The sequence below is a fragment of the Crinia signifera genome, chromosome 1 (assembly GCF_055691185.1).
Source record: "Crinia signifera chromosome 1, ASM5569118v1, whole genome shotgun sequence".
NCBI classification, from domain to species: domain Eukaryota; kingdom Metazoa; phylum Chordata; class Amphibia; order Anura; family Myobatrachidae; genus Crinia; species Crinia signifera.
This window is the reverse complement of record NC_139217.1, coordinates 6,873,038-6,892,375: the sequence shown is the minus strand read 5'-3', so window position 1 is coordinate 6,892,375 and position 19,338 is coordinate 6,873,038. Positions and strand designations below refer to the sequence as shown.

General features: G+C 43.2%; 1 pseudogene; it reads right to left on the bottom strand.

Moving 5' to 3' along the window:
• Nucleotides 1-2,404: 2,404 nt before the first annotated feature.
• On the bottom strand, nucleotides 2,405-2,521 carry LOC146039281 (5S ribosomal RNA; annotated as a pseudogene).
• Between the last annotated feature and the right edge of the window lie 16,817 nt (nucleotides 2,522-19,338).

Sequence of the window (19,338 nt, the reverse complement as noted above, 5' to 3'; positions counted from 1 at the left end):
TGGACTGACTCCCTTAAAAAGGGAGTGTGGCCAAACAGCTGACTCCCCTAATTGCCCAAAGCTTGGATAGCGCACGCTGGACAGCATCCTGCACGCTGCCCAGCAATGCCAGAGCGGGGGGAGACACTTCCGCCGTCTGTCTCTGGCGTCCTCTGTTGCCGGGCAACCCCGACGGCTTCCGCCGGAGGTTGTGTCCCGGCTTGGGGATAGCTAGCGTCTCTGGTTGCTGAGCAACCAGACGCTACGCTGTTGGGCGGCCGGGCGGCCGTGCACCCCTTCCCTGCCATGGCGCACCTCCGGCGCCTGACAGATGATTCAAGTTATGTTATGGAAGGTTCTATCCTCCCTAGTCACGTCTTCTCCCAAGAGAATAGTCCAGTTTTCAGTGATGCTGAATGGTCCACGCTATCCAATAGCAAAAGTTTCGCCTCTGAGGATGAAGATTGGGAGGACCTCTAAAACGGTTTGAGTTCTTCTGGTTTGTTCTTTGTTGTTTTTTGTGTTTTCAGGACTCTCAATTTGTTATAAAAGTGTCCTTGGGCCACTCCTTAAAGGAGGGGTACTGTCACGATGCAGGTAAAACAAACACTATTTTTACCTTTAAAGTGTCTCTCCAGATTGTCACTGTGCTCCAAGTCTGGATATCCTCAGAATTGTTTGTGTTAAGATCACAGCACAGATTCTCCACAGTCTCTCCAGTGATTAATTGATGCTGCAGCTGTGCAGCAAAACCTGCAATCTTGCCTAAGGCCTCAGCTCACTACAGCTGCACTCATTACTACTTTTGTTATAGGCCTCAGGCTTTCTTCAGTTCGTTAAAGCACCACTGCCTCTGTATTACTCCAGTAAGGACTTTTTATTTCATTCACCTTGTTGTCCTGGTCACACCTTCGGGCCCTCCTTCATGTGGGAGAGGATGTCTAAGACCCGTTTTGGGATCCAAGGTGTTAATACACCCTCAAGTGTGTCAGGACCATTTTATTTGACAACTGAAGTTGTCGCTCACAGTAACTGATAGTTGTCAGCTCCTCTGCCCAGGGATAAATAAAGGGTAGCAGTGTTATAAATGATAAATGGCACCTCGGGAACCAATGTGCCGCTCTGATGCTCACTTTCTTCCCACACAATTCTATATGGCAGTGCCACATGCACTCATTGATAGTTAAGCGCATTGGGTGCACGTTAACACAAATTCATCTTACTGGCAGCATATTGTGCTGCTGGAAGAAAACAACGGCCTCCTCCTCTGTCTGTGGCAAGGTGAACATTGTGACAGGTTTTGCAGCCATTACTGTCACTTCTCCTTCACCTCTCACTGATGCAGCCATTACTGTCACTTAGTAACCTCTGACAGACTCTGATAGGGAGCGGGAACACTACCTTACTTCTGACTGACTACTCTATTTACGTTGCCTACATCGATTTTGAAAGCACAGCTACGATAACTGCCTAACGCCGCTGTGATATTATACAAGTACCATATTAATTAGGGAGATTGCATCGCATCGCATGGCACAAATACGGGCCATGCGATGCGATGTGTTGTGATTTCACTACGCTAGTGTACGTATGCTAATTGGGTGCTGTGATAATACACAAGTACCGAGGATTCTTCACCATTAGAGCAGTAAAATTCTGGAACTCATTGATGGTGGGTGTGGTTACAGAAATGACTTACTCAAGTCAGTAGTTATTGATGATAACTGAGAGAAGTGTCACAGGCAAATTTTATTCAAAGAGAGGTATAGATGAAGAATTACAGAGAACCAACATTAGACCTATTATTCGAAAGATCGTACAGTGTACTAGGTTGGCAGTTCTCCCAAAAAAGGTTCAGCAAAGTGACTGAGTTAGGATAAGTGTCTAAAGAAAGACGTAGGGAGAACAAAAGGGTTTTTGGGGCACACTTAGTATATAAATAAGTAAGTGAAAAGAATGTGAGGAAATGGGTGAAGTAAAATCTAACCTTTATTTCTTCATATTTAAAATACATACATGCCCACGTCAATTTTAATGCAACGGACAGAATTTTATGCAAAAAAAAAATGCAAGTGAGATAACGCATAAAATATTAGGCGTAGTAATTAATCAATTAGAATAAATATACAACACCAATGTTCTAAAATGGTTGTTACACAACGTCCATCTGGTAGGCGAAAATGATTGCAGGGAATTTACCAGTCGCAAATTATTTATAAGCAAGAAAAAGCAATGACATGAGTATCAAATGTACCAATAAAGATGATTTGTTTAATTGAATCTTGCTATGGACCCTCTATTGATATCATACAATATATTATCCCATATAAGTTACAGGTTAGGTTATTTTCATAGTATAACAGAGTTTATAGGGGAGAGAGGGGAATGCTCTTCGTATGCATCCGCTACTTCTGCTGTCTGGATGTAAATACAGCACTGGATATTCCCTGGTGGTCTCCCAGGAGGTACTGATCCAGCCAGTCACTGCTTAGCTGCTGAGTTCGGATGGGATCAGGCGGCACAGCGATGTATGGCAGTATATATCGTCAGATGAGAGAGCCTCAAAATGTTACTAGGAGCCAGATGTCACTTCTGCTTTTCACCTGGTGTCACCCAGGTAAATGAGAGAGTAAACGAGTCCAGATGATAGATGGTGATCAGGATGGAATGGGCAGGAGAAGAGAGAATAGTGCACAGATAAACTGAATATATATATGTGTGTGTGCCCACTGCTCAGATATTCTGGTTTGTAACTAACGTACTAGTAATGGAGGATACTGTGCACCGTAGTACATGCAGGGGTGAGTGGGGTCTTTATGATTGATAGATTGGTGTATGTGCGCAATGATTACAGAATCAATAGCGGCATCATACAAGACCAGGTGTATCACAGGTTTTAAATAAATAGAAACAGATGCAACGAAAATATGTACATTTGTCACAATATTAAATCAGAACATTGTTTCTCAAAATTAGACCAAAGAAACCACCACTTGTATAAAACAGACAATAGGATTCAGTATAAGTAGAGAGAGTTGTATTAATGAGATTAAGTGAGGCCAGTTTAGATGATAGCAATAAATGGCAATAAATGGCAACAATTTAGAGCGCCTGTGAATGGATAAATAAATCTCAAGAGGTATAAGATTTATGCCTATATAATGTGTATGAGGCGCAGGACGGTTGCTGCCAACGTACAGGAGGAATTCCCTGTATGTACAGAAACAAACTCAAAAAGACAATATTAAACTAACCTGTAAGAAAAGTAGATGTACGAACAGCGCTAGAACGTAGCGCCAACACTGAGCACTGATGGCTGCTCGTTAAGGGTATCGAACAACGGGTCTTTTTCGGCCTCACAGCGCTCCCTATAATCGCTGCCTGGTTATTTGTTCAAGGAGCACCACTCCTTAACATACGTAGTCACAAATACAAAAGAACAATAACCGGCGCTGATTATAAATAATGACTTGTGAGTAGATTTCCTCCTTAGTCTCCACAAGTCCTACTGGAATCCCAATGGGTTTCACTATTTGGACCACACTGACCTGAGTGTGGGTCCCTATGTACACATAGCGCTTTCTTTGTACAAAATTCCTTTAGTCACCAATCCACACGTCACAATTGATTCCAAAAACTGACCTGGGAAATGGTCCCTATATTCACATAAAGGTATCTTTGGACAAAGTATGTTCTTCAAAAGACTCCAGAGTCAACCAGCAATGCACATCAATGGCATAAGGAACCAAACTGACCTGTATATAGGTCCCTATGTTCACGTAGCGTGTTCTTTAGTCGCTCACTCCTTTCTTTAGACCAAAGTATACACGATAATCGGATTTTCTCCAAAGCACGTTTTAATTTCCAAGTAGATAAAAGACATACAATAAAATGTAGTAAAAAATGGGAGCTTTTCACAGGTATAGACCAATAACACTATATTATTCCTCCTCACCCGGAATGAGTTGGAACAATCTGTGATGCCCTGATGGTAGGGTGGATATCGGCCTCTCCTGTGTCCAGCGTCCCTGTACACCAACGCGTTTCTGACGTCACCGTCCTTCCTCAGGGTGTACTAAACACATGTCCCTTAGGGATATATATACCCAAAGGGGTTTGTTCAAGAGGAGGGGTTAGCCCTCCCCTCATCATGGTTACATATAAAACCCGGAAAACACAACATATCCATCGCATATTCCTATTTATCAAATACATTGCACAAGTCCCTGTCCCAATACATAACGTCCACTGGTTACATAATACAGAAAGAATGAACATTTTATAAGTTATTGCACATATTCTATGACCTATTCTATTCCTGATAGTAGTGGTTTCTTATTTACAAATTCCCGCTCCCCAATGTCCATTCAGTGAGATCGTTCATGTCCGTTAACGTCACTTTCTCTCAGTGACACGCAAACCAGGTAGTTTATAAACGTACAGGTCGCTCGTATCAAGGACCTCCGACTTCCGGTCCCAGAGTGTTGACGCTCTGATTCTCACAGCGTGGTTTAGAAGTCGCTTCCGGTCTTTGACCCGCATAGCGCCGGAGCGCATATAGCTGGAGCGCATACTTCCTCCTTTGGTGACAGGCAAGAAGCTGCATTGTATTGAGTCCGGTATTTGATACGCACACCGAAGTGTGTTTTGGAACGCATATCCCATCTCTAAAACGCTCGTTTTGACATAAAACATAGAGAGAAAGATACACATTAATCACAAAGAATATGCGCCAACCACATGTATATTAAAACACTCAATCGATAAAAATACTCAATCGATAAAAATACACATATATTAATAAAAATTGAAGACTGAAGACCATTTTATATATGTTAAATATGATGCTAAAATACAGGATAAGTATCTAAAAATATAAAGATATAAATATACAATTCATATATAGATAACAGAAGACCAATGCATATATAAGATATACAAATTCTTAAAACAATCTATTAAGACAATTATAAGTTTCCTGGAGATATTTTGGGAACTAGGGGATTTTAAGAACAAATAGCAGGGTTTAAGACACTCTACAGGAACCATTTGAGTTCGAAGTCTGCATTGAGCCCTCGTGGAACCAAGGTCCTCAATGCATGTATCGTCCTCATCTCAGTCCTGGCCAAAGAGGTGTCCCGATCCCCATTCCTCCATTGTGTGGGGACGGTCTTTATACCACAAAAGGACACCAAGTGTTTAGGGTCCTGGCTGTGCATGTTTTTAAAGTGCATTGATACATTATGTGTTTCTAGACCCAACTTAATGTTCCTAGCATGCTCCGCAAGTCTTACCTTGAGCATGCGGGTGGTCTTTCCTACATATTGGCTACCACACGTAAATTACAGCAAGTAAATACAGTATTTAGAGCTGCAAGTTATAAAATCCCTAATTTCGTATTTCTTGCCAGTTTGATTAGATTTATAGTGTGTTATTTTCGTAGTTTCACTTTTACATAATTTACACAAATTGCAGGAGCTGCATCTGTAGAAGCCCTTCGATTTAATGTTCCCTTTGGTTTTCGGGTCATCAATTGCGCTCCGTACCACCGCATCCTTAATATTATTGGCTTTCCTAAATATAAACCTAGGTTTGGCCTCTATCTGCTCTTTTAAGAGTGGGTCTTTAATTAACAATCCCCAATGCCTCTTAATAATGGCCTCAATTTGTTTGTGGTCGTTGCTATATTGTGTTACAAAGGGAATATTATGTTTAGGCTCCGTAGTCGGTATTCCCCCATTGTATATCATGGTCATTCTGTCTCTGTTTTTACTTTGTGTTCTGGCTTTCTCGACCACCATTTTATCATATCCCTTTGTGTGTAGTTTTTTCTCTAGGATATCCGCTTGTTCCTCGTATATGTTTTTATCTCCGAGCAATTGCGCCTAATGCGCTGAAACTGGCTACTGGGAATACTTTTGAGCCAGTTATGGTGGTGATTACTGGTGGATTCAATATATGAATTGCAGTCAGTTTTTTTGATATAATTACTGGTTTTGATGGTATTATCTTCAATGTATACAGTAAGATCCAGAAAGTTAACTGAGACCTGGCTGATGTCAAAGGTGAGTATTATACCCAGTTCATTTGTGTTAAGATGATCACAGAAAAGTTTAAGAGACTCTTCATCACGTCCCAGATAAATACCACATCATCGATATAACGCCGCCATGTCACCAGGTTTGCCCCGAAGCCATGCCCACTCCATACATGGTTGGTTTCCCACCATGCCATGAAGAGATTGGCATAGCTCGGGGCCACCCTGGTGCCCATGGCGGTGCCCCTGATTTGCACATAGAAAGTATCACTGAACCAAAAGTAATTGTTCTTGAGTATCATCTCAAGACCTTCCAGAACAAATTTAATTAAATCTTCTGACATCTCCTCTTTCTCCATATGGTATTTGGTTGCCCGTATACCTGCTTCATGCTGTATAATAGTATACAGAGAGGTCACATCTGCTGTGACCAACCTGTATGTGGGTTTCCATGTTATACCCATTAATAATTTAATAACTGATATAGTGTCCTTTAGATAGGATAAAGTTTTGTGTACTACTGGCTGCAGAATAGAATCCAGGTAATGGGAAAGGTTAGATAATACTGACCCGGTGCCGGCCACTATGGGTCGGCCCGGTGGTTTCTCCTGATTCTTGTGGATTTTAGGGAGCACATATATAACCGGTATAGATGGATACTTGGTCCGTATGTACTCCCTAACCTCCCCCGTTATACACCTTTTGACAGGAAAAGTTCGAGAAGAACATCAAGTTTTTTAAGGATACCACTGGTAGGGTTACCCCTCATTTTCTTATAAGTTGAGCTGTCTGCCAATTGTCGCATTATTTCGGCATTATAGTCGTCCTTATTAAGGACGACTATGCTGCCGCCCTTGTCTGACGGCTTAATCACTATATTTTCATTTTCCCTCAAATCTTTCATAGCCTGTCTCTCTTCTTTGTTTAGATTGTTATTTTTAATAGGTTTAAGGGTGATGTTCTCTAAGTCGTCCTTAACCAACTTCTCAAACATCTCTACATAACAACCTCTCTTATGTTTAGGATAGAAGGTTGATTTACGTTTAAAGACACTAACTGGTCCTATCAGGTCACAAGCGTCATCTTTATCTCCAGGGGTCTCTTTTTCTTTAAAAAACCTTTTGAGGGTCAGGCGTCTAATACATTTTTGTAGGTCTATATAGACTTCAAAGTCTCTAAGTCTGCTAGAGGGTGCAAATTTCAGACTACGTTCTAAGGCGCTGGTCTCCTGTTCTGTAAAAATATGATCACTGAGATTATATATTTTAGTCTTATTTGTAATATCCTCAGGATCCTTACTTGCGTCCTCATTTCCTGTTAAATTTTTGAGTTCTTCTAATTTTAATCTAGATCTCAGTTTTTTTCTTTTTGTTCTTATTTGCATTATTCCCACCCCTTTTGCCCCTAATGATTTTCTTGCTAGGTTTTATGGTCTTTGTTTTAGGCCTCGCTGTGCCGCCTGATCCCATCCGAACTCAGCAGCTAAGCAGTGACTGGCTGGATCAATACCTCTTGGGAGACCACCAGGGAATATCCAGTGCTGTATTTACATCCAGACAGCAGAAGTAGCGGATGCATACGAAAAGCATTCCCCTCTCTCACCTATAAACTCTGTTATACTATGAAAATAACCTAATCTGTAACTTATATGGGATAATATATTGTATGATATCAATTGAGGGTCCATAGCAAGATTCAATTAAACAAATCATCTTTATTGGTACATTTGATACTCATGTCATTGCTTTTTCTTGCTTATAAATAATTTGCGACTGGTAAATTCCCTGCAATCATTTTCGCCTACCAGATGGACGTTGTGTAACAACCATTTTAGAACATTGGTGTTGTATATTTATTCTAATTGATTAATTACTACGCCTAATATTTTATGCGTTATCTTACTTGCATTTTTTTGCATAAAATTTTGTCCGTTGCATTAAAATTGACGTGTGCATGTATGTATTTTAAATATGAAGAAATAAAGGTTAGATTTTACTTCACCCATTTCCTCACATTCTTTTCACTTACTTATCTATTACTTAAAGTGTGCCCCAAAAACCCTATTGTTCTCCCTACGTCTTTCTTTAGACACTTATCCTAACTCAAGTCAGTAGTTACAAGTCAGATAGGTTGAACTTGATGGACTAACATCTTTTTTCAGCCTTAGGGCCTTATTCTGGTGCGTACATTTCCGTATACTTTCGGATGGCGTTTTTTTAACTGTCTGCGCATGCGTGGGGAACGCTATGTGCATGTGCCACGCATGGTCTACGTACTTGTTCTCACTAATACCGTACAGAAATGTGCACCGCAATCACTCGTGAAATATGGGCGTATTATGGGCGTCATTCGGAAATACACAGGGGTGTACTTTCAAAGTGGGCTAAACTGGGCGGAAACATGGGCGGACACGGGGGAGTGCACTTATTTTGGTAGGCGTGCATTCGGACAGCACACCGAATGCTCGCGAACAAAAAGGCAAGAAATATGCGGTGTCCATAAGCAAGTATTGCTTTGCGGACACCACTCGGTCATGCGCTAGTCAATCGGAACGCCTAATCAGGATGGCCGCACCTCAACCAATGTCAGCTAAACACAGTACAATCCACTCCTTTACTCATTACTCATTAATTACACGCTTGTCACTGCTTCAATTGGAAGCATTGCAGCTTAAATGGAACATTACTAAGCACACACATATATGCTGCACTTTTCACACACTTTTACACTGCAAATAATGGACACAACTTAATATTAATAATACAAATACACATGTCACTTCTACATGCATCAATTAAACCACACATTTGGGGGAAACAAAAAAACATTTATTAAATGAACTTCTAAAATAAATTAGAAACCAACACAAATTTAAAGGTACCATTGCAGGAATAAAAGTAAATAATATATAATAAATACATGTATTGTAGACATACATAGCCACAGCAGAATCATTAGGAACACATCAGGTGGCTTCACAACCAAAGTATAGCACCAACACTTCAAGTACAACAGACAGTAATGGTAGCCGAAAGAGGGCAACAGGGGAACCAAACATGACATTCGAAACGAGGGCAAATGTGGGTACCCTCTGCACGGAATTGGACACAGGAAGCTGACACACACAGCTCAATGAAAGATTTGGGAAGACATAAGGGTGGAGATTAATGCGGACACAAGTTCATTTGCGGGCACATTTGCCCCTGCCAGGCTCCTTGCCACGTGCAGCAGCTCTTCGGCCACGGCCACGGTCAGATGGTGGCCCAGGTGGAGCAGATGCTGGTGAGGGGGTGGATGGTCTTCCCCCTCTGGCAGCAGGCAGTGCTGATGGTGGGAATGCACCAGAAACGGATGTCAATAGGACCCTATTGCTGGCAACTAGCTCCACCATAAGCTCATTATGGTGGAGGAGGAGGTCATTTTGCCGCAGGGCTTGATCAGCCAGCACCTGCAGGCTAGCAGCAATTGATTGCTGGGTGGCAGCCATAGCCTGCAGGCTCCCAGCGATACTCTGGTGGCTGCTGACCAAACCCTGCAAGACCTCCTCGGTCCTACGCACCCGCTCTGATGCCGACTCTCCCTGCTGCTGAATATGGCCAAGCACCTGCCCCCAGCTGCTACATTCAGCCGCGGTCAGTGGCTGCTGCTGCTGCACGGGCCTGGTACTGGGGGCAGGTGGCACAGACTCCTCAACCTCCTCAAGAGATTCTTGACCAAGCGGTGGGGATGCTGGTGAAAGAGAAAATTACAATTACAACACATTCCATGCAAAATTAGAACCAGCTACTTATGGCATGGCAAATAATTACCTTCAAGCAAAGAAGCCATGACTTCCGTTTTGGACTCGCTGTCCATGGTGCTCACCCCCCGGACCTCCTCGACTGCAATGCAGCACTCTGCCATCTCTTCCAGGGGGGTGAGCTTCAGCTTTGTTGGCATGGGGCCAGCCCCAGAGGTGTGGCTGTGTTCCCACCGCTGGGTCAATATCTTCTTGAGGTTTGTTTTGAAGTCGTGCCACCTGCAATCAAAGTTTACATATTAATACATGTCACTCCTCATGTTTGCTGTAGCACCCATTGCAATCTGCAACATAATACAACATGTGCCTCATGACACCAAACTTACATTATATTAAATTTGAAAACCAACCCTTAGAAGATACACTCACACTCACCCTACAATAACTATCAATTAAATTACATGGCAAACATGTCTGTGCCTCCAAGCAACGTGACCAGCCATTGACCAACTCCATCTCACATCTAATGTAAACATTACTGGTCTTGTACTGCTCAAATGTAACACACATGAACTTGCCTCATCTTAACGTGCTCCGTCTCACAAACTTGTGGAGCCACCGCATTAATCTCCGCCGTTATGTCCTCCCAGATCTTCCATCTCCTTGTGTGTGTCAACCGGTCCTGTGGACACTCGATCCAATCCCGTGCGCGGGGCACCAGGATGGCAAGCTCCTGCGCTTCGAATGCCATGTTTCTGGTGGTTGGTTCCTCTGTTGCCCTATTTTGGCCACGGCCACGGCCACTGGCACGGCCACGGCCACTGGCACCGCCACTGCCACGGCCACGGCCACCTGTCGCTGTACTCGAAGTGCTGGGCAGGCTACTCTGTTGGGAAGCCACCTGCTGTGTTCCCAATGATTCTGCTGAGGCTGAAGATGGGCCAGCTGCCGATTGGCCTGATGTAGATGGCCCATCTGGCTGCTGTTCTCCCAATGGCTGGTCTGGGTTGATGGGGACATAGGTGGTGCTGGAGTCCATGTTGGAAAACAGGTCCTGCAACACCTGGTCTTCCTGTGAATCTGAGCCAGCCATGTTTGCAACAACATTGCATTTGTCTAACACACCTTTATATCCTATTTCTGTAATTGGCGTACATCAGCGACACCCTGCGTTCCGTACAGCCGCGTTCCGTACGGCAGCGTCGACCGTGTGGCACATAGGCCACGCCCCTAGCTGCGAAAAAAAAAAAAAAACCTGGCAAACTTAGTAAGTCTGATTTAGTAGGTAATTGCAGATTTGTACTCCAATGACCACATAAAGGTCAGACATGAAATGTATATGTGAATGTACATCTGTACTGACCACGTGTTTGGTATGTAGTACAAATGACAATACCCATTCCATATGTAAATCCAGTCCACCACTTAGGCAATAGTAATCAGTGCTAGCATCCAAATCACATGTGAAAGGTCTCCAAATTCAGCCTTGATGCTAGCTACTTTTCATTCCACATCTCTAGTGTGGGCCAGTAGAAGGTAAGTGTACACATGGCACCATGGCCTAATATTGGGAAAAGGTCTGGCACTATTTGCTATGTTTCTGCTGCATAGCTTTCACTATAAAAAAGCTGTTTAGTACCTTGTTGAGTTAGGTGTAAGTGGCTAGTGATGCAGACTATTTCACCTGTTGCTTATACCCATGTTTGGTGAATGTAATAGATTATATATAATGGGTTCCCAACTTATTTTACACTGTCTGTTTAGGAGATAGTAAGTAATGGCATGGTCTGCTCAACTATGCAAAGGTACAGCAAGTGTGGGTTTGCGATGCAATGGGTTAGCCGTCTGTTGTGGCGCATACACGCTGTTACTGTCAAAATGAACAATAAAGTTAATACCAAATATCACTCTGATCAACCAATGACAGGACATGATTGCTTGAATTGTGACATTGCTAAGATGGCGGCCTATGGCAGAGCAGCACCTTTTTCGCCAGCGGAGCTGATGACACTGGTCTCCGTTATGGAGACCAGGCTGGGGTGGGCGGGCCCATTTATTACAAATAGGCATAAGCGGAATGCCTATGCGGTGGCCCGCCGGAGCATATACGCCCGCACACAGGTGCGGCGGACCATCGCTCAGCTGGAGCGGCGGTGGTCAGACCTGAGGCGTCGGCAGCCGGATTTGCTCCAGCAAATCAGGGCCAGGATTGCGAGATGTGAGTGTTTATACATTAAATGGCCATGTGTACATGATTGCTTACATGACATTATTTAAGCCAATAAGGTAACCAGCCTGATCATGAGTTAAACATGGCATACACTATATGTGTGCTACTTCCTGTTTGACACCCTGTAATGGTCATCAAATATGTGATTGTGTAGGATTATAGATTGTTATGTTTACAATGGCCCAAATGTCACATCATAACTGCCATGTTACAGGCTGTGTTGTGTAAAAGACACTAAGGAGCTGATTGGCTGTACAGTTATCTCAACTTATAACCTTTGGATTAAATGTTTTTTAAGGCTTAATACATCTGTCCAAATGACCCCTAATTGGCATTTTTTTTATTCTCAAACACAGCACGGGATCGAGCAAGACAGGCCCGGGAGGAGGCAGAGGTGGCCCAGGAGGAGGTTGCCGAAGCAAGGGCCGAGGAGGTGGTTTCGGAGGAAGGGATGGCGGAGGAAGTGGAGGTGTGGGCTGTGGAGGCGGAGGTGCTGCCAGCAGAGGAGGAGGTGCCACCAGAGGAGGCCCCTGAAGAAGAGGAGGAGGTGGAGGCCTGTGAGGTCGTGCAGGCGGCCGAAATTGGTATGTATACATAAGGATTAATTATTCATTTTCTCATCTACTATTTGCTATGTAGCACTGGTGATTCAATTGTGTTTTTTATAACTATAAATTCATATAACAAACAGGGTACCAACAGACACACTTATATGGGGTGGCCAAACCATCCCTTTCATCCTGGACACATATTAATGACACAGGTTGTGCGGATGGCTTTCAGGTCGATTGTAAGAGCCACTGAACCTGTGTAGTTAATCTGTATCCTGGAAGAAAGGGATGACTTGCTCATGTAAGGGTTACATGTCCCTGCTGAAAGCATACAATCTGTAGCCTCATATAGGTGAGTAGAGTTTACTGGTGATTGATCTTTCTAAACTAGATTACGTCTGACATAAATGGAGTATGGACAGGCGTGGCTTAGAATGGAGTAACAAGTGGTCAGTGCCCCTAAGCCCTTCTCTAGCTAAACCCCCCCTGCGGTCTGCATGTATGGTTGGCACCATAATTGTGTGTTGATTTGGTCTTAGTAATGATTTTGTGCATGGGAGTGGGTTAGTGCTGCAGCTTCACCTAACTGGCATTATGACAATGATTTATGGAGCAGACAATCAGCAGGCAAGCCATGCTTGATTGCACAAATGTACTGAGCATTCCTGAGAGTTGACTAAGTCCCATGCCACGCTCCATCATATAACAGACACTGAGCGCTTTTTGATGAGTTGGGATTGGTGCAGCGCATGACATGCTTCTCAGAGCTTAGTCATGGGTGGGTTTGGATTCAGAAGGAGCACTATGACTGTGAGGTGTTCTACAGAGTAAAGGGTAGAGGGGAAAAAACAGGCTTTCCATGTAGGATGTATGCATGTATGTATAAATGTATGTGTCATATATATAGTTATATATGTGTCTATATACATATATATAAAAATATATATACACAGACACCTGTCACGTTGCATGTTTAAAATTTAGGTATGACTATGTAAAATGTATGCATGATTATCATTAGTAATTTGACCCTTTTTAATATTTCCACAGAAGAGCCAGCCCAAGCAGAAGAGGGTCTACGTGGGGCCCTCTTAAGAATCAGGGAACACATGCGCCAGGTCATGGCGGAATTGGACCAGCTGCTAGATGGAGCCATTTAATTTATTTAATTTATTTTCCCAGAAAACATTTGTACCTTAAATAAATAGTTTGTTACAGTTCGAAGTTGTCTGTGTTTTTTTTTATATGGAAAAGTATATGTGTAATCTTTTAAATTAGCAAAATGTACATACTGTATATAGATGTATGTTATGTTCACATGCTGTAAGGGTTAATGTGTGTAATGAATGTAGTAGTAATGTGTTTCAGTATGTATTAGGATTTAATTGATTTAAATAGAAAACAATCCCTTTTTAATGAGGTTGCCTAATTGCATAAGTGGGTCATGTGATCGCTGTGTGTGCTCAGATAAATAGTGTTGTATTTAGCGTAAATACTCTGCATCGGTGCGTACGGCCAGCTTCCCGTCCGTTCTGACGCGGTAAGACCGTGCTTACGCTGTAAGACCGTGCAGAATCTGTATGTGTCCACAGCACACTCAAGGTTTGTATGTCGTCCGTACACACGCCCTGTTCTTAAAGAGTGAGTCCGTCCGAATGCGGAGGCTTAATGGGCGTTTCTACGGACGATGTCCGCTTAGCGTTGCGTGCGGCACGCTCCGTAAGAATTCGGGAAAATACGCACCGATCAGAATAAGGGCCTTAATTACTACGTTACTACTGTAACTAGTGAGGGCTTTTAAGATAGGGGAGGTGAACATAATACATTTAGAGAGTAAGATGAGTTGAGCAGCAGCATTGAGGATATACTGTATATTGGAGTGAAGATAGGCATCTGAAGATGACAAGTGAGTAATCAAGGGTCTTAGTAGCATCCAGGTTGAAAAATGGGTCTGCGGGAGTAACGGAATGTTTGTTTAATGAGGTACAGTATAAATGTAGAATAAGAATAAGGCAGAATAATTGTGGGCTCGAGAAGATACTTGTACTGTACAATCAATAGATAATGAAAAAGTGGAAGGTGAGGTTATACATAAGGGTGGGAAGTTGATAAGCTTAATCTTAAGACTTGCGCTATCCAAGTAGAGATAGCAAGAAGAAGGTTGAAGATCTGAGTGAGGAGTGAGGGGGAGGGGTCAATAGAATAAATACAGGTTTAAGAATTACCAGCATAGAAATTATATTGGAAGTCAAACTAATGAGCTCACCTAAAGAGGGTGTACAGTATAGTTACAAAAAAAGAACACGTCCAAGATTCCTGCACGCCCTCTGACAAAGTGTTATGACGAAACGCGTAGGGGCGTGGCTACGGTGACACTCGCTGTCTGCGCCAGGCTGTCCTCCCTCCGTCTGCTCCCAGAAGGACCCACCCGGCACGCTGTGTATCTCCCAAGGAAAGCAGCGTGGGCCGCGTGTATCCTGACTGTGCCCCGGATTGGTGTGCTGCTACAGCCTGGTAACATTTATAAAATCTTGTGGTATCCAGCCCACTGCCGATGAAATATTTGGTACGAGCAATTCCTATGGCTTGTATTCTGTACTGTGTGCCTTTTTAAGTATTAAACTGATTTATGCACTATGGAGCGCCCCTCTGTTCCTCTTTTCTGTACAGATATGTATATATATATATATATATATATATATATATATACATATGTATCAGGGACGTGCAGTCAGGGGAGGCAGGGGAGGCAGTGCTTCCCCTGTCAATTTGTTTTAAAATAATACAAAGAATATACCTATGACACATGTTCTGTCTCATAAGTATTTTCTTTATATTATTTTACTAGTTTGAATGATTTAACCTAGTTTGGGAGGCGCGATAAGCGTACCTCCCAAACAGAAGTGCAAGGGGACGAAGCGGGGGGGCGGGGCTTGGGGCAGGGCTAAGCAGTGGTCTGAAAAATCCATTAAAAAAAACACTAAAAGCGGCACTTCTAGAAGTGCCTATTTAACAGGGGCTGCTGTGATTGGACAGCAGATCCAGCTGCTGTCCAATCACAGCAGCCCCTGTCATGTAAGCTGACAGTTCCGCGTTTGCTCCCTATGCTGTGACCTGTGCCACTGCCGGCTCCCGAGTCCTGGTTCCTGGGGGGGGGGGTACAGCGGGCGGGGATGTAGGTTTGCGGCAGGGGGGGGTGCTGGCTGCTGCTGGAGGAGGGGGCAGCGGGTGTCGGCGGCAGCCAGGAGGGGGGGGGTGGGGGTGCGGTGGTGGCTGTGACAGTGCCTCTTCGTTCACAGCCACCACCGCATGTCACTGATATATATATATATATATATATATATATATATATATATAGCTGCGAGTTATCCATTTATATATATATATATATATATATTATACATGTAACTGTGCTACGCAATAATAAGAATCTGTCTAAAAGAGGCAGATATAAAGTGCTAGTGCTGAACTATTGTAAATAAACATATTACATTTACAGTGTTGTACATAAGTTTAAAAGACATAAACAACGTATGAAAAAACTACATTCAGATCTTAGCTAAGAAAACTGCTGTTGATTTAAATCAGGGGTGGGGAATCTTTTTTGTGCCAAGGGCCATTTGTATAGGGAGAAAATCCTTCGGGGGCCATATGTAAAAATTTCTCTTACAAATTGTCCTGCTGCAGCCGTCCCACGCTCCGGCGGCTGCCGCTGAATAGGACTGACAGTCTCCAGCTGCTGCTGATTAAGAGGAATCTCGCGAGAAATACCGACCTCAAGTGAGAATTCCTCTGTACTTGACTACCGGCAAAGCCGCCGGGCAGGTGGAAGGGCCACCCAGACCGGCTACGGGGGCCGCATATATAATCTATTTCCAGAAAATGTGTAATTACATGATCAGGTGTAAATAATTGATTTTTTAGATAAAATTAATTAAGCCCAATGTATAATTTAACTCCTTGGGGCGCAGGGTGTCCAGACGGAAAATCCATCTGGATTATAATTATAAATATATATATATATATATATATATATATATATATATATATATATATATATATATATATATATATAGACAGCGGGAGGCTGCGGCACTCTCACGGGCTTTGTTCAAAGAAGAAGCTCACACAGACAAGCAGGTGGCCGTTTCAGATTTAATTCCGTTTTCAAGGCAGGGACATTAAAACACAATACAAAACATACCTTTATGTGTTCACGCCGGACCACCTCCATGACTCTCCTCCCACCGGCTGGCTCTGCTTCCGTTCGACTTCCTGAGTGGTCAGTCACATGACAGGACTCAGGGACGTCTCACATCCGGATTCCCACTCGGAGGTAACGGTTGCCTAGCAAAACCGACGCTGAGGGGACATTAAGGCTGCCGGGGAGACACAAAAACAAAATTAGTGACAATCAAGTGCATGTGCATAAATAAACAGACTATACAAAAGTATGACAACATCGCTGAGGGCACCAGAGGGGACAAGCAGGCTTTTTATGAAGACAGATTAAATTACTGGTAAATAGAGGGATAGGCTTAAAGAAACATATTGTAAGTCAGTTGTTCATTCAGACCCTTGGGTCTGACGGTATCCAAGTGGAATATCCACTTTGTTTCCAATTGCAAAAGTCTCCTTCCTCTATCACCACCTCTCAAATCTTCCGGAACCTGGTCTATAATAATATATCTGAGGCTTGCAAGGCTATGTTTCTGGGTTGTGAAGTGTTTCGCTACTGGTTGCTCGTTAGGTTTGTTGTTAAGAGCAGCGTGTATGGCAGTTCTATGCAGAGCAATTCTCTCTTTAAAAGCGCGGATGGTTTTCCCTACATAATAAAGGTCACAAGGGCACTTAATAATGTAAACCACGTGACTGCTGGTACATGTCAGAGGATAGCGGATTTTATATTCAAAACCTGAATGGGGGTGATTGAATATTTTTGCTTGGATCATGGAGCTGCAGGTGGTGCACCCCGTGTAGCGATAGCATCCTCCAGGTCTGCTCATGGTGCCTGGTGGTAATCTCTTCGATATATCAGTACGTACAACCCAATCTCGTATGTTCTTCCCACGAGTATAACAAGACATCAATCTGGTATCTTTCAATTGCTTGAGATGCTTGTCATGTTGGACTGTAGGCCAAAGTGAATTGGCAGTGGACTTGATAATAGGATCAGCTGGATTAAAGGCTCGCACCCATCCAATGCGATTAAGTTTTTTACTTTTGTTGCTCCTTTGAAGAGCATCATGTCTTGAGACTCCATCGACTCTATTCCTTGCATTTGTCAGAATCTCAGCAGAGTAACCACGTTCCTTAAACTTATTTTGCATATTGGTAAGGTCCTGTTCTAATGCAGCAGGTGAGCTGGTGATCCTCTTTACCCGCAAAAGCTGGGAGAATGGCAGGCCTTGTTTTAATGCAGGTGGGTGAAAACTCTGTGCCAGTAGCAAGGTGTTTCTGTCTGTCTTTTTGGAGTAGACAGACGTGTTGAGCCGGCCTTCTTCAACTGAAATCTTGACATCTAGATAATTGACACTATCTTGACTCATGGTAAATGTAAATTTAATTGGACAGTCAAGTGTATTGATGTTCTCCATGGTGTCAATGAAGTCATCCTTAGAACCGGTCCAAAGTAGCAGAATGTCATCAATATATCTAGTATAGAAGGCAATATTGGATTTGATGGAGTCTTTAAAGAACAGAGTTTGCTTTAATGAGGACATGTAAACATTGGCAAAGGATGGAGCCACGGGAGAACCCATGGCACACCCGGTGCGTTGGCGAAAAAACTGTTTATTGAATATGAAGAAGTTTCTTTTAAGAGTCAATGTCAGCAGAGATATGAACAGATCTATGTCAGGGCCAATATAATTGACATCATTTGTCAGCAGGTCTCTCATGGCACTGATACCCGCCTCATGGGGAATGCTCGTGTATAGGCTGCTGATATCGAGCGTGATAAGCCAAGTAGCTGCTGGAATCTTACCCAGCTGGGTCAATTTCTGGAGGAGTGCAGTGGTGTCTTGGAGATATGTGGGAAGTTGTTGAATAAGCGGCTGGAGAAAGTGGTCAAGAAAACTTGATATAGGGCTATACAAGGACTCCCTTGCCGAAATGATCAGCCGACCCGGTGGGGATCCTAGATTTTTATGGATCTTCGGCAGACAATACAGCAATGGGACCCGTGGATTCTCAGTGGTCAGGAAATCTCTCACTGTGCTTGGCAGAAGTTCCTGACGGACGGCAGTGGCCAGGACATTGTCAAATTCAACTTTGTAGGTGATAGAGGGGTTGCTACTCAATCTTTCATATAGTTGATCATTGTTGATCTGTGAGTAGACTTCATTTTTATAATTCTCAATATCCCAAATGACGACCCCTCCCCCTTTATCTGCAGGGAGTATCATCACATCGCCGTAGGTGCTGAGGTCATGTAGAGCTGTGCGTTCAGCTTTAGTTAGGTTAGGAGTACATAGTGGCAATTTTTTCTTATTCATCTCGTATGTGATGCCAACTTTAGACTCTAACACTTTTGTAAAGCTTCTGATGGCCTGATTACTGGAGGCTGGATCGAACGTCGATTTCTTTTTAAATGTGTCATAAATCGAAGGTTGTTTGGGAACGCAGATGATGTCCTCTCTGCTAAAAAATTCACGTAGGCGGAGGCTTCTATCTAATCTCGCAGTCTCTATCTTCCAATTTAGATGGTCAAACTGGGTGGTGGGCACAAAAGATAAGCCCTTATTTAACACCCTGACCTCTGTAATGGACAGAGAGCGTTTTGAGATATTAAATGTCAGGT